The sequence below is a fragment of the Anopheles gambiae genome, chromosome 3, assembly GCF_943734735.2.
Source record: "Anopheles gambiae chromosome 3, idAnoGambNW_F1_1, whole genome shotgun sequence".
Classification (NCBI taxonomy): Eukaryota; Metazoa; Arthropoda; class Insecta; order Diptera; family Culicidae; genus Anopheles; species Anopheles gambiae.
The window spans coordinates 77,320,217-77,333,702 of NC_064602.1; the positions used below are offsets into that span (position 1 = coordinate 77,320,217).

Consider the following 13,486-nt stretch of genomic DNA (forward strand, 5'->3'; position numbering starts at 1 on the left):
ATGTGTGTTGTTTCACCTTCATTTCACTTCTCTCTCTCTCCTCCGATTGCTCCGCTTGCTGACAATATCCATTAGCGGTAATTGAAGCACGTGCTTTAATCAACTGAAGAATGGTTACATTTATGAGACAGTTGTCGTCCGTGAGGGTCGTTAGGCTTTGAGATTACGGCCTCTATGGAGGGCAAAACCGAACAGGCGACATCCTCTAGGCTCGATTGTCTTGCCACACCGTGGAAAATGGATCCTCATTTTCACCAAAATACCCCCAAATGCAATCGCAAATGAAAAGCTCAACCAGGAAACAACCGGGGAATCTACCGGAGAAACGATCATCGTTACCTTTTTCCCAATTTCACCATTATCGCCCTGTGTTTGGTTGGCTGGCTAGAGAGTGATGTGTTCGAAAACCGGTACGAAGATTAGGTACGCCCCATTTCGAGCGAAGGGAAATGCAATTGCCGAGCGAGAAGGAAGCGAAAAAATGATCTCTAATTATTTTACCGGAAGAGGCAGTAAAAACTTCCCCTTTTTCACCATCCAGCAGCCCGATAACAATCGGTATTGTCTCAATCAAATCCCATCAACTTGCCGCAATCGGCAGCGTTGTGCTGCGCGTGTCGTGCTTCCGTGCAATCCTTTTTTTGTAGTGTCTAGGCACTTCAATGGCTTGGCTTGGAAGCTAATGTTTGGCAGGAAACCGACACTCACTCCCCACTACTCGTCGAACGCCCGCCGGTTTGGCAATTGAGTGAGAGAAGAAATGCTTTTTTATGATTCCCATTTTTGCGCGAGCCAGGAGCACGTGGGTACGGGGGTGCAGTTGCTGCCGCAAATGTGAATAAAGTGTCCATTTTAGTGGAAGCAGAAGGATGGTACGGAGTAAAGGGACACTTTTCGCTTTGGGTGGATGTGAATGTGAAGGAATTTGCCATTCGAATGCCCGTTCCCTCTCCGCTTCTTTTGCTTTCCCGCTCAATCTCCCATTTCCCCATGCGATGCGAGCATGGTATCAAGCATTGTGCGACGACATCCGACGACGTTGACGATTGTCGAACAGCGTTTCGTGCGGGGGGGGGGGGGGGGGATGGAGGACCCTTTTTTGTCCTTCCTTCATTTCACTCCGTGTGTGTATGTGCAAGAATGAACCAAAATGGGGGAACGAAGTGCAGGAGGTTTATGTTTGCCTAGCTCTCCATTATCATTTTCATCGTTGCTCGTCGGCTGTCGCTTGCTTTTTGGGTAGGGGTTTTAGGTGGGAAGAGTCGTCCTTATCGTCATCAACGAGATTGTTTGTTTATTTATCTTTCGTGCGTTTTTTTTCTTCTTCTTTTCTTCTTTTTCTTCCTCGTCCTTCGTGTTTGTTTCGCTGCGTCGTGCCATTCAGTGCGAATCGTTTTTTTTCTGCTGTTGTTGCTCCTTGCTAGATTGCGTTCCTCGCTGTAGGAACACACCAAAAAAGGATTCTGCAAGAATTGAAAAGGAACAGTACGTATGCGTGTGTGTGTTTTTGGGTTTTTTTTGACAAAGTTTTATTCTTTTCGAAAAAAAAACAAAATGTTTACAAAACAGTGAACCCCGGGAAATGCATCCTTTCGGAATGGAGCCCGAGCTTCAGCGTGGATGGAGAATCTGTCGTTTATTTGATGATTTTTCCTCCACTCTTTTTCCTTCCAACACAGACACACACACATACACTTGGTACTTGTTTTTTGTTGTTGTTATTGTCGTACGCTTTGCTCCATTTTTAACCCATTGCTGGTTGGCTGGCTGGCGGTCTAAGGGGTTTTTCGTCCCAGCTTCTTCCCGGGGAGAGCAAGAAAACTTGCAGACATCCTAATTAAATTTCAACATGAATGATGTCTCGCCTAATGACGGTGCTGGTTTGGGTTCGGAGTTTGGAATGGAGCCCACACTGGGGGCAAAGAACGGGTTGAACGGGTGAAACAAAACAAAAATTAAGAACCAGCGTTTGTCGGTGGTGATGGATCGTTGCCTTTAAAATTGATTGTGATTGTAGCAATAGCACAGAAAAGCAGCACAAAAACGCTTGCAATCTGCCACAGCAACAATGGGCGCTGTGTGTGTAATGAATTTGAAAAGGAAAAAAGGGTCCAAACCAAAAGAACTGCTTTTTATAACAAATTTGAAGACTGTTGGAAAGCTTATTGAATGAAATGATGATGGATAAGAATTGTTGCCGTTTTTTTTATTTGCTGGTTTGGATCACTTTTTGAAGTTGTGTCTTAATTTTCAGATAGAAAAGAATCCAATTACCACCACGAGTCCTTTCAGCATTGATTAACAAATGGGTTTTTTTTTAAATATTACAGGGTTTATCAGGAATTCTCATCACAGCTATGAGCTATGGACACTCTATTGACTCTTTCCTACGTGAAATGAACTTATTGAAATGGGAAATTGGTCTCTAAAGCACCCTTGTTGGACAAATCCTATAGGAATTTCGAAGGAGCATGTCAAAATTGGGTGCCATAGAATCCGATTTGCATTATATGAAGTTCACTTCCCATAAGAAAGATTCAAGAAAGTGTCCCACTACTATGAGAACCCCTGTAAAACCCTGTCAATTAGTTTGGAAAGGGATGATTAAGAAAGATTGTTCTGTAAAACAGTTTTTTCATGTCAAAGGAATGATCTAAGGCATCTTATACAGATAAATCTTCTAAATATAAAGAATATTATATAAAATATGCTGCAACAAACACAACATACAGACATAAATCCTTAAACATAAACCATACTAAGAAAGAAGATTCATTTTTGCTATAACAATAAAAAAAGGAATCACACACACACACACACACACACACACACACACACACACACACACACATTTACAACCCATACAGATTGCGTCGTTGGGCAATCGTAAAAGCAAAACAATTTCAACGCAAAAGTTAACCATCTCCCAGACTGTTGTCGTCTTCGCACGCTTGTCTACCGAGAAGCGGCCGAAACTATCCCTCATATACACAGCAGCAGCAGCAGCATCAGCACAACATAACCGTTGTCGGGTGTGTAATGTTGCAGCATACGAGGAAGATGTTGCTGCCTGCTCGTTTGCCGCCTGCTAAAATCAACGGCTGCGAGACAAACGGACGGGCTGCTCGGGTAATCACACATGCGACTGATTTTCTCGGATGATTGCAAACTGTCACTAGCATAAACAAGCGGAGTTTTCCACCCGCCTTCGGTCGTTAGGGCCGGGAAAACTCCACGTCCAGCATTGGAGCGAGCGTCACACACCGTGCGCCGGTTTTGTTTGTTTGGCGCTGAGTTTTGTCTGCCGAAGTTCCCTGCAGTGCGTTCTGTGTTCTTCAAGGGTTGGCAATGCAAGCGTCGGTATGTGATGGGCTCGTACAAATACACACATACACCTTCCTTCTGGGGGAAGGGAACGGGCGTTAGCATAAGTTGCTTGCTACTCTTTTTTTTATCGTACACCGGAAGAGGGTGTAGAATAATGTGTTCGATCGCACATACCAACTTTGTTGACTTTTCAAGCCAATACGGCATACGGGGTGCCGTGCGTAACCGTGCGTGACCGTGTTCCGGCCAAGGGTACCAAGGGTTTTGCCTTCGATTTGAGACACACACACACATACAAAAGCCGTGTCTGTGTTTGATTGTTTTTATTGATTTCCTTCCCCCACCCCTCCACATTCATTGTTCGATTGTCCACGAGTTGTCATTTGGTTGGTACGCATTGCGTGGTTTGAGGTCGGCTTTGATCGATTTTCAGCCGCTTCTCTCCGGACACTGTTTACTCGCTGCTCCTGCTTCACCGGGGGGAGAAGTTTCAAGCCCTTTTTGAACCGTTTTTGAAACACCCTCAGGGCAGGCAATATCCTCCGTTCGGCAAATGGTTGAAATTGTCTCCACGATAAATTCTTCCTGGTGCAAACAGGAACTGCAGCCAATGTTTCTAAGCGCATGGTCGTCAAGTAAGTGTGGGTTTTCCGTTCGGTTTTTTTTTTGTATTTTTCAGCACAATTGCTTCCTGGCTGGAGGATTTAATTTAAAGTGCGCTGCACCACTGTGCGGAATGGAGCGGAAAAACGGGAGCAAGAGAATGGGAGACGAACGTGCCGCTGGCACACGTTTGCTGGATCTTGTCTGGCTTGGTAATGACATGTCAAAATGTGGTAGATTACGTTGAATCCTAATTTTGCGTGGTACTAACGAAGGATGTGGATGGAGTTTGCAGTTTGTGTGTAAGTGGAAAAGGGTTGTTTTTGCGCAGGATGGAAGATTCGTTAAATTAAAATTCAATTTGTGTTCGAACAATGTCTAAGTTTAGTTAATTAAACGCATGATGTCAACCGGATAATCCTACAAAAGTCCTTACTTTAATGAACTTACTATGTAATTCTGACAATAACTGTCCAGAGAGAGAGATGGTAGCTAACCTGTAAAAATAGTAAGAGAAAGAGAAAAATATATCAACTCGTTACGTATTGATATAATATTCATATGAAGAACTCATTAAAAATTCATCCTTAAATCATCCAAAAATATGTCCAAAATTTAATAGAGATGATAAAGTTGATAGAAATTAATTTTCCTTTAACTGAAACAATATGTTTGATTAAATTTACTAATAACATGAATTACTACTGTACTTCAAGCGCCCTTGAGAGATATAATTTAAACACTAGAGAGCCACTCGCAAACTACATTAGCCGGTTTCGTAGTACAGTCGTCAACTCGTACGACTTAACAACATGTCCGTCATGGGTTCAAGCTCCGAATGGACTGTGCCGCCAGTGATACAGGTAAACCTTGACCGACAACGGTTGTTGAGCTAAAAGTAGTAGTAGAAGAGAGCCACTATGATAAAAAATGTTTTCAATTCTAAATATTGTCATAATTTTTTTTTTCCAAAGCTTTGGCAATAAATCAATTAATTTTCATCTAAGAAATCACCGTCAAATAAATAGATAAAAAGCTCTACACTTCGTATGAAGCCAACTACTAGCTTGTAACTAATCAAACTATTTTCTGTGACGTTTTCGGAGCTCCTCGTTCATTCCCTCCAAATCTTTTCCCCTTTATAACTCAAAAATAGCTCCTACTTTGGAATGGAATCGATTGAACCACCTACCTCACTACACTCGGTCTAGAAAGGGAGGCGAACGAAAGCATTATGAAGAGCTTATTGCGCTAACAAAGCATCCAGCGCGAACATTGACCAGAACATGTATAGCGCGTGCAGCGAGAAAGCTTTCTCTGTAGTTTGATGTTTCTTCATTTTCACATTGGCTCTACCGCACATCCTCCAAATCAGGCTTCATCTTTCCCTTGGTTCGATTGTGTATCGCTACACTTTCCGGGGAACGAGAAGGCAAGGAAAATAGCCACTTTTTGTCGTGCCACTGTTAAAACGAAGTCAACGAAAAAGATCCACCATTTTCCAGCATGCGATCTTTCACCGACCACACTGTGGCTGGCTGTGGGGACGGGGGTGTGCACACTTTAGAAGGGTAGATTAGTAGCTCTTTGTTACAGTGAGAGATGATTAAGGCACGCTTACACACTCACTGCAGCACAACGGGTACAGCCACACAGGACACAGAACACAGGACCCGTTTGGCAAATCGAGGCGAAAAGCGACCCAAAAAAAAAACGATGAAAAGGATAAAATCTTTCAGTGTCGTGTGATTATTTCCATCACGGTACCACACTTGTTGTGATTCGTTGTGTGTGTGTGTGTGTGCGTTTTTGTGTAAGGTGGACAGAGCAATGTCACGATGCAATGGGGGAGAAAACAGGGATCCACTCTAGAAATGTCGCAGCACAAAAGGATTTGGTTCCATGGATTGCTCTGTGAAATGACTCTGTCGTGTGTCTCTCCTGTCCTATCCATTCTCCATTCCCTCTTGGTCGGAAAAATGATCCAAGCAGCAAAGCGGGTCCAACATAGAAAAGCGAACGAAACGTGCCCATCTATAGAACTCAGGCAAGAATCGTTTCACTCGCGCCGGATAATGATGTCGCCTTTTGTCGCTGGATTGTCAGCTGGTGCCTTACCTTGGCTCGTCCTGCAGCCTAACCATCCGACTTAATAATAGGACAAAACCCCACAACGAAGAAGGGAAAGATGAGCGGGACAATTGCAATAGAGCCACGTACGTGCAATAGAGGACGATTTTATGAACCGTAAGCATAAGTGTTTTGGTGTGATCACATAATTATTGCACCGGATGTAGCTGGGAAAAGGAGACTCGTTCGTGGTAAATAACTGGATATTAAACTGAAGTGCTTTGAGTGCGGCAAGCAAAGCAAATTGAAGCTCATTAGTTGGCCTTCACAGACCGACTGTTTGCTTGCCGTTTTATTGGTTGATAGTAAATTAGATATAAATATTTTAATGATCATTCCGCATCATCATTTTGTGGTCGATCGTAAAAGTGACCTTTTGGGTGACACGTTTCAATCCAACCTCTTTCGCAATTTGTAACTGAATTGCAAATATTTATCTAAAGCTTATTGATGAGCTTTGTGTGAGCGGGTTGCTTTTATTAGTGAGAATAAAATGAATAATTACTTTCAAATTATTTAATTACAAAATAAAATCACAAACCCCGGTCCAGCCAGACACAGCTCATCAAATCAACGAAGGGCTGTGATCAACACCAGCTCCGATTTCATGTAGAGCTGGAATTAAAAGCCATCTCCTTCACACATCATCACTCTCTCTCTCTCTCTCTCTCTCTCTCTCTCTCATACTTTGTACTGCAAATGCTCTCTCTGTCTCCGATCTCCTCCGATATCATAATCACATATTTTCATTACAGTAATGTGTATTTTTATTATTTCTTAATTAATGATATTTTGCTTTTATCACTGTGCCGCCGCCACCGCTAATGCTGATTGCAGTGCCCATTCAATGCAGTGAGTCTCCCCTGATGATTGTCTCCCGTGGCAAAGCAGTGTAGTGGCAGTATCGTAAGCCTCCCATTGTGCGTTACAGTATCCATCATGAGCAGGGCCCCGATGCGAGGAAAGCCTTTTGCCTTCCACCGGAAACAATTCCACCAGAACCACTGGTGAAAGTGAACCGTATCGACCGCTCTCTCCCTCCTTTTTGGTGATAAAGATAAGAACGCTTCACCCTCCCGGAGCAAAACATTTGCGTTCTTAAAAGCCAGCACAAGCCGACCCTTAAAATCGAAGAGGGTGACACTCCAGCTGACCGTAACCGAACATATAAATACGCCGGAGCATAGATAGCCATTGCGAGCTGGTGTCATTACAGGGCGAAATAAAAATCTCACTCTCTCTCTCGCTCACTGTCTGGCCCCCAATCATCTCAAATATGCATTTACGACTGAAACGAGGGGGGAGGGAGGTGCAAGAGCCGGCCATTTTGTCACCGATAGCTATGAGTTATGATTATAGGGAGCTTATGCTTATTGTTCGGAAAATTAGATCAGCCCCGAAGGGTTCTGGGGAGCTGTCCGAATCCCCACTCACTCTTCCGGAAGTGTACAATTCGTTGACACAAAGGAGAGCGAAAGTGGGGTTATGAGGCCTCAGTGAGGAGCAAAAATGGCTGATAGGAATAATTTCATTCCGCACAATGTCCAATGGAACATTCTGTTCGCTTCTAACCGAGGCGGCCCGGGCAGAGAGTTGTTTTAATTCGTTTATTACACCACCAGCAAGGGGGAAGGATATTACTTTCAGGCGAACCCGAGCTCGCCTAATGGACATCAGCGCGAACGGGAAGATAATCTCGACCTCCCGGGTTGGAGAACACAAAAAAAAGGATTCATTCGAGATAGATACAACAAGACGCTGGTTTTGTTTCACTGCCCGATCACTGCAAAGGCAACGAGCAGAGACTGGAGCGCAAAACAAAGGGGGAGGGGGAACAAGAGGATAATAAATTTCGAATACCCGTGATTTGGGATTTTACTGTCGTCGGTGGGTCCGCACGCAACTGGCCAAGTGGCGAAGTAATCAAACCGAGACCATCCACTGACCATAGCCTGCGAGTGGAACGGATTAAAGAGCCGGCCGCCGAAGAACACAACGATGACACAGCGTGATTTCGCCACACAGCAGCCGAACGGAAACGGTTTGCGCCCCAGAATCGCTGCACTTTCCCGCATGACAAATGCGTCAAATCAACGAAATTTTGGGCCCCGGCGAAAAAAGTGCTGATTGAAGCAGCGGGTTGGTAGACACGGACGGATTCGAACGAAAGGATTGGTTCGATGGGATGCGGGAAGCTGACCGTTTGGTGAAAAGTTTTGGCCCCCGGGACTGCCATGGGAATGCGTGATAAAGAATCGGCAATGAACGGATCGGTGGCTGTGTGTGTGTGTGTGGCGTCTTTGGGTCGTTTTGAAAGAGCTTTGTTTTGCTTTAGCTCGGCTCAGAAAGATAATGATGAGAAGCGATCGGAACAGATTGAAATCAGTTGAAACGAAAACGTTTAGTGTCCAGCGCTTCGCTTCAAATGGATTCCGAATGAAATGAGCTCAAAAAAGGGGTTTTTTATTATCATTTTCCGAACTGACAGCGACGACTTTCCGCGCGGCGTTTGATTAGATTTCTTTTCCAATTGGATGGCGCTCGTTTTGTGTGCGAATATTAAAGGCAACTTTATCGACCATGTCGATTGAGTCGCGTTTGATGATTGATATTTAGCTTTATGCGTCTAATATAACTACGCGATAAAATGTGACGGTCATTTTATTTGTCTTCGTGGATAACTTCATCCTTTACCGTTGATTTGATTGATTCGCTCGGATTTATCGAGGTCAGACAAAAAAAGAGCTGGTAATGCCTCAATGGAACATTTTCATCCGATGTAACAAAACCACAATTCCATGTACAGCAAAGAAAAAGCCTTTTCCATCACAAAAACCAATAACTATGAAAACGTTCCTGTTTCTCCTCCCCTCACAAAAATGTGTGCCAAACAACGAAGAGCAAAATGCATTTTTGCAATCTTGTTGGATTTTATTCTCCCTCCATGCTGGCTTTTTGCTGTTACCAAGATTTCGATGTAATCCCATTGTAAAGCAAAACATTTAGGTTGCGTGCAATCGATACGCTTGCGTGTTTCCACAACCCGTTTTCTCTGTTTGAATTTTGGCTTTATTTTTCCACATTCTGCAATTGTTTCCATGACCGTGAGTGAGCAAAACGGCGAGAGTTTACATTTTGCGTAGCTTGGTGTTTTTTGTCTGCCACAACGCACCCAGATCACAATAGGATTGGGTGGAACGCGCAAAGGACGAGGCCGAACTTCGGTGATGTGGAAAATGCGATAAAATTGTCGATTTTTGCGTTGAAAGCGCGCTATGAAATGGAGTGGAGAGTTACGTATGTGTGCGCTGTATTTTTGCTTGTCTTCCTGGTAAAACTGTAACCGTGAGCTTGTCTGTCCACCACCCGGAACGCATTACTGTAAGCCGTGAGTGCGTGTAATAGCAACAAGATAATGGTTTTTTTTTTTGGAAAACCACCACAAATCGGGTTCAAAATAGGTCGTGAAGGATGGAAATAACATTCGCAGAAAATCGAACACTGCAATTGACTACTTAATTGAAATCCTAAAGCAGCTGCATGCCGGTGTAGAAAATGGAAGGGGGTTAAAATTCGCAGGAAAATTCATCACACGCATCTGCAAATTGATGCCAACTTTTGCTCGTGTCATATCAACAATCACAGAAAATGGAAAAACAATGTTCACAGGCCGGAGCAGAGGAGTGTTTGGAGTGAACCGGGCTGAAAAGCAACATAATTAGCCACCGAGTACAGCAGCCCACTGAGCGGGAGGAGTGTAGGCTCGGCCAGAACGACGACCCATTAGCAGTACAAGCTGACCGAACAAGCCACTGGCATGAATTATAAACGACTTCCCTTCCACGGAACGGTCGTCCGACTGGTCCAATTCTAGCCTAGACAGTGTGTATCCTATCGAGCATTTGGGTGTGTGTGTATCTGACCCTTTCTGATGTACAAAAACTCGTTGTAGGAGTTGTAAAGAATGTGTGGGACTTTTAAAAAAACAAAGAAGTACCACAAAAGTCTTTAGGGAGTCTGGACTGGGTTTTTTTTCTCCCCGATAGGGAATTTCAATCAAAATGCACCATTTCTGTCAACATTCATGGTTGAAGATCAACAAACACAACTCGTTTGCTATTAGGTAAAGTGATATTGACAATTGTGCCTACCTTGCAGGGATCAATCCCTCGGACACGAAGTTTTCATGATCTGGAACTCGCTCGTACCAGCAAAACAAAAATCCCTCCTCCAAACTCTAATGTCCAGCTTGATCTCCACGCACGTGATGCGTGCAAACAGACCGATTGAAGGATTTTTTTGTGTTCTGTTGTCACTCCGTTCATCCCATCTCAACCTGCTCGGGGACCACCGCGTAGCAGGCACGTCCAATTGTCCACACTTTCATTATTGCTTAACGGGATTGTCCCGGGAGGTAGTTTGATGTTCACAAAAAGTTGTCATACGGCTGGGCTAATCGAAAAACAGCAAAACCGAGTACTTATATTTCACTTCACACTCACTCACCGTTTGTTGTCACTGTTGTGAATGTGATGAAACTCGACTGCCCGAAGTGCTGTGTGCCGTGGGGCGAGGATTTATGGGTTATTTGTTTGAACTGCCCCCCGGACAAAGCCACGGGCAAACGGACGTGGTCAGACGATGATGGCCAGAGAGTTTTTTTTGCTTTATTCGTACTCTATCACAGTAGCAAATCGTTACAGTGAGGGCGATAGCTATAGAGTTTTGTGAGGTTTTGTGCTTTTATTATACAAGACCTTGAAGAATGATTCGCATAAATGGTTTTATTTGTATTAAAAAAAGTTCAGTTCAGAATTTATATAGGTCCTGAAACTGAATCAGAATCCATAGAGACTCTGAAACTGATCCGACACTCATACACGTTCTTAAGCCACATGGCCATCCATACTGATCCTGGTACGATATCAACCATTCCAGTCCTGTAACTGATCTCAAACCCTTAGTTGTTCAGAGAACGACCTGGATCCCCAACCGGTGCTGAAGCATTATGCCTTAGGCATTATTTGCCCTAAGAGAGATCTTTATCTCACAGCGGTTTTAGAACTTATCCCGAATTCACCCGATTTCTGTTCTGAAATTGAAGCTGAATAGCTCTTGATCGGGATACCAAAATTGTTCTCAAACTAACCTGGAACTCACTAGGGTCTGGATACTGATCCAACACCCACGTTGGTCTGGTTCTGAATTCATACCACTTCTGGTACTGATTCCAAACACGTATCGATCCTTGAAAATATCCGGAAACTAAATAGTTCCTAGATATATGCTGCAACTTATAGACATCCCGGAATTGAATCCGGAACCTTCAACAATCTTGGAACTGATCATCCAGTAGTAGAGCTGATCACAAAATTTTGAAAGTCTTGGAACTGATTCCGAATTCATATCGGCCTTGGAACTGATCTTGAACTCATATCGGTTTTAGAAATGATCTTGAACCCATATCGGTTCAGTAACTCTGATAAATGCAATTTAGTCCATTTTTAAGGCCGGGCTACATTGATCGTACTCGCAAGTGGAATTTCGATTTTCACTAGCGCATCTGGCGGCGGTTGGTGGAAGCTTTTTTTTGTCGGCGGAAGAATGGTCCTGCCGGATCTCAAATTTAAGTAGTTTTTTAACCGTTTTTCGATGCGAAAACGGCTGGAATACTTGCACAACATATTTATGTATCAATTACAAAGCTTTCTCAGTCCAGTTAAAGCGAAAAACATGGAAAATTAACGTATTTTCTGGAACGGCTCCAAATTGTTTGGCAAAATGCTTCGGTCAGCCGCCGCCAGATGCGCTAGTGAAAATCGAAATTACACTTGCGAGTACGATCAATGTAGCCCGGCCTTTATATTAAAAACAAGTCAATAAAAGAATGTTCAACGCTCCAACATCACAAACTATTATGCACAGCAGTGTAGATGTGTGGATCTACTCTTCTGGCAGGTGTTCCCATCCCAACGCAGCAGAGTGACCCGGAGGGTAGGCATGAATTCCTGCACCGAACAATAAAACACTCTAGCACGCACCTATGAAGCCGGCAGGATTGACGATGTGACAAAAGTGATTCACAGGTGTTGCAACGTTCCGGAACAGGGCACAGCAACACACTCGTGTGACAGCGCAGCAAAACTACGGGTAACGCTCCATGGCCGGGAATGATGAGGTCAGCTTTCCCGTTTGCTTCCCTCCGACGCCGACGGAGGAACCGACGGAAGGGATGGGGGAAAAATATGATGACATCAAACCTTTGCTGACGACGGTTATGATTCCGGAAATATGGAGCATGGTGCACAGCACACACACACAAACACGGTTTTATCGTTCTGCCCGAGACGATTGCACCCTCATGCGGCCGGAAGTCGATTGGAAATGGCAGTGGTAAACAAAGTGACGGCAAAACCCATCCTATCCGGGGCCGGGGTTCCGGCGATGGTTTTATTTGTTTCCAAATCATAACAAAAAACACCATCGGACGGACGGAAAAGACGGACAACCGGCCTTTTTGTCTCTACACGAGCCCGTTTTGATTCGAGCAATCGGATCGGACGCGGGCCCGATTGATGGGTGAGTGCAAAAATGTAAGCGCTTGCCTGATACTCGGAAATTACCGATGGGGTTGGGTTTTATGTGCGTGCAGTTATGATCCTCAATCATGCTGACAGTAGCCGAACGAGCCGTGTGGATATGGACAGCAGGGGCAGTGGGATTTAAGAACCCAAACTAATCGGCCCGCGTTACAGCGGGGCGCAACGGATTGATTGTGTTTTTAGTGCACTTGGACAACTACCATTTCGGGCCGTCCTCCGGTACGCAGGTCGATTATTGTCATGGGAACTCTACTTCTTGGTTGTGCGGGGTGCAATTAATTGATTCGACAGGCAGGACGATTTGACGAAGTCAATAAATGATGTGTGAGTGAGTGTTTGATCGGATGAGAACATTTTGTGATGGATACGTGGCAGTAAAATATTGATTATTCAAATGGATGCAACGGATGTGATGTGACTTTTATAAGGAAACTGTGATTAATTGGTAAGGTTCTTGGGAGAGTGGTTCGAATGAATGTTCGGGAGACATGGGTGACTCATTGTAGGAGCAGAAAAGATGCTTCAGAGATATTATTTCGTCTTCCAGAACAAAATTGACATGAATATTGTTAGCGGTTAAGAAGGGTCTAGGACTATTCTTTTAAATTAGTTCAGCTTTTGCTATTGTCATGCAGAATTAAAGAAGAATTATAACCATTTTTCATACTATTTTACAAACGTTCATTTTGAAACCTTTTTGTACAAACATTTTAATGGAAACAGGCATGTTGAACTATGTATTTGAAGTATATTCCAATAATATCTAGATTCCTTTTCTCCAGAACATCAGCAAATTCTGAATAGATGTATATGCTTGAACCTAC

General features: G+C 43.8%; 1 protein-coding gene across 2 annotated transcripts in view; it reads right to left on the bottom strand.

The window, feature by feature from the left end:
* The window catches only part of LOC1270698 (nyctalopin), a 62,593-nt gene that overhangs the window by 20,319 nt on the left and 28,788 nt on the right, over positions 1 to 13,486 (bottom strand). The window contains exon 4 of one of the 2 annotated variants that reach the window (XM_061656702.1): positions 4,381 to 4,427. The exons of the other annotated variant lie outside the window; for it this stretch is intronic. The gene's annotated coding sequence lies outside the window, so the exon portion shown is untranslated. The remainder of the gene's footprint in view (positions 1 to 4,380; positions 4,428 to 13,486) is intronic. 2 annotated transcript variants of the gene reach the window in all.